Source organism: Formica exsecta, unplaced genomic scaffold (assembly GCF_003651465.1).
Source record: "Formica exsecta isolate Colony F162 unplaced genomic scaffold, ASM365146v1 scaffold895, whole genome shotgun sequence".
Taxonomy (NCBI): domain Eukaryota; kingdom Metazoa; phylum Arthropoda; class Insecta; order Hymenoptera; family Formicidae; genus Formica; species Formica exsecta.
This window is the reverse complement of record NW_021853663.1, coordinates 71,723-74,835: the sequence shown is the minus strand read 5'-3', so window position 1 is coordinate 74,835 and position 3,113 is coordinate 71,723. Positions and strand designations below refer to the sequence as shown.

General features: G+C 34.2%; 1 long non-coding RNA gene across 1 annotated transcript in view; it reads left to right on the top strand.

Annotated features, from left to right (window-relative positions):
* Window positions 1-2,860, top strand: part of LOC115244968 — a 9,025-nt gene extending 6,165 nt beyond the window's left edge. The window contains exons 2-3 of the long non-coding RNA XR_003885466.1: window positions 1,833-1,836; window positions 2,847-2,860. This is a non-coding gene — a long non-coding RNA (uncharacterized LOC115244968). The remainder of the gene's footprint in view (window positions 1-1,832; window positions 1,837-2,846) is intronic.
* Window positions 2,861-3,113: the final 253 nt, after the last annotated feature.

Genomic DNA, 3,113 nt, shown 5'->3' with positions numbered 1-3,113 from the left:
TGAATTCCGAGGTGGCCGTCTTGACGGCGACGACCCGTACGAAGCCGTCGGAACCGGGATGACATTGCGTAACTCGGCCCAGTTCCCACTTACAGGGAGGTAACATAGGATTACGCAGGAGGACGAGTTGCCCGGTATCAATCGGCGGTTCTACCTTTCGCCATTTTGCTCGTTGTTGCAACGTGTTTAAATAATCGTTGCTCCATAATTTCCAAAATCGTTCAGTGACATGTCGGACTAATTGCCACCTCGACAAGCGATTTTCGTTGAGATCGAGCAATGATGGTTCCGGGTTTACAGTAAGCGCTGATCCGATTAAGAAGTGACCGGGGGTCAGACCCTCGTAGTCCTCAAGCGTATCGGAGATGGGCGCAATCGGCCTAGAATTAAGACACGCTTCGATTCTGCATAGCAAGGTCGAGAATTCCTCGAATGTGAGCATGTGACTCCCTAACACGCGGCGCAAATGAGTTTTGACACTCCGTACGCCCGTCTCCCACAATCCGCCGAAGTGCGGAGCAGACGGGAGAATAAAATTCCACGACACGTTATCGGAGGCAGATTAGTATACACAAAGGTGAATGTAAAAATAATACAAAAAATATACATTAAACATATTTTAATCTTTTTTCTTATAAATTTTGTATTATATACATAATATTTATATTAATCTTATCTGTGCTAAGGCTTCTGTTCACATAAATTCTTTTATATTTGCATAAATTTTCAAATATTTTATACTGTACATCTTTTTCAAATAAAAATATTCTTTTTAATATATACACATATGTATGTTAAATAATACATTTGTAATTTTTTAAGTTTTAGCATATATTATATTAAATAGAAACGTTTTTCACTTCTTTTAACTAAAATAATACAGATTATAAAAAAATAGTATGCAAGTATAAACTTTAGACTCTATTTTATAGAAGAGATAGTTTTGAAAAATGTTATTATCCTTATAACAGATGACAGATATTCAGTTATTTTTTAAGTAATATAGTATCTAAAAATAAATTTTATAAGAAATGTATTAATATGTTAATATAATTTATAAAATTAATTATTTATATTAATTCATACATTGCCAGAATTTTTATTTTTTGATTTTCCATTACCTATTTTCATTAACAAATTCGTTTTTCAAATTGTTGATTATATTTTAAATGTTGATTATATATTTTATTGTATGTATATATATATATATATTTGTTTTATTAATAATATTGACGTTAGAACATTCTAATATTGTTTACTATTATTTTTACAACATTATAAATATGAATAAAACAATTTTTAAATATTTTTTTTTGCTTTATATAATCGCATTTTTCAAATGCGTATAAGCATACGATAGATTTAAATAAATAAAAAAAAGAATCTCGGCAAACTGCGGATCCGAACTCTGATCTACGGCGTGAGAAACTGAACACTTCCCATTTAACCACTTCATATCGTTAGCAATGATATCAATTTAATCGTTACTTATCTTACATACTTGTATTGCTTTTTACGTTTTTAATACTTTTATTGCAAAGGTAATAAAAAGGGGGAAAATAATTTTTAATACAGATTGAGGTGGAGATATATCATCCAACATTAATCTCGCCTGAAGCGTACTAAATTCGATTTGACTATTTTCAATCGGTTTTAATACCGCATTTTCGGTGCAGAAATCCCGATCGATTCGGATTACATTTTTTTAAATCCGTTTTAATCGACCATTTTCGGCAGGGTAACATTTAACGAAGATAACAAAAATATTATACAAAATATAAGTTATTTTATACGTACAAGAATTATCTTAAAAAAATTATTTTGTTTTCTAGAATCGTTTTATCGAGATTTACTTTAATAATACATTTATATGCGGGACGTATTAGTGAATTTACAATTGTGGACGTAGCACGGACTCACACCAAACGGTGGTTTACCATGCCATCGAAAGTGGACGTGGCTATGTAGTTCCAAGCGGCTGTAAAATGGACGTAGAGGCGTTGCTGTACGGGACCGAAAAGCTATTGTACGGAAAACGCCGGGATGGCCGCTCTTAGGCTTCTCTCTGGTAGAATAGAATAGAATTGACTGAGATAGAAAATATATTAGATGTATTTCATGGAGTATGCTGTAACGTTTCTCGTGTTTTACCTGCTTTGCGTATTGATAAAAGCAATAACGTTTAGGATAATAATTTAATTCTAGAAAATATATTAATACGTAATCCACCAAATCATGAAACTGAAGATACTGAATATAGTGAACACAATAGCAGTGATGAATTAAAAGATAAAATTAAATGTGACATTGAATATTTGAGAGATCGTCCTATTCATGATATAGAAGCATATTTATTGAACTTCTTAACAGAGTGGGGCATTCGAGATATATCATTCAAAAAAATGGATAAGCTTTTAGCAGAGTTGCGAGTTCTTTTCCCTGGTTTGCCAAAATCATATAAAACAATTCTTCATACTCCTCGTACTGTAAAGAAGTTGGTCAAGGCATAATGTGGTATAAAAGTATCAAGATTAACTTTGATGAAATATTAACTGATGACTATCTGCAAAAGAAAAATCAAATTGTGGTGGACATTAATATCGATAGTGTCTAATTACATAAGAGTACAGATGATGAATTTTGGCCAATTTTAGGTTGCCTTAATGGCGACAAATTTCCTTTTATAATTAGTATATGATATGGGTATTTAAATTCCGACAACTCGGTCGGGATCCTGGGTTCGTGAAAGGGTTATCGAGACACGAATGACACTATTTGTTGGTAAAATATAATTTATTGTCTGAGTGTGTGTGTGTAGTACAACGAGAGTTGTATAGGTGTACGAGGTGTGTGTGCGTGTGTGTGTGCGCATGTACAATATTAGTCTGTGTGCGAGTCGCGTATAATTTACGGGTACGTGTACGGAGGCATGTGGTTATATACCCTGTGTATGTGGGTGAGTATGCAATGCCGGGGGTGCATCGCGCGCAGCGCGATTCGCGCTTTCGGGTATTCGGTCGAATATCGATTATAAATCGCGTCGCGTAAATCCGGCAGAAGCCGTTAGCTGTCGGATCGTGAGTTTTCGGGCGCGCCGGTGGACGGTCCTTATT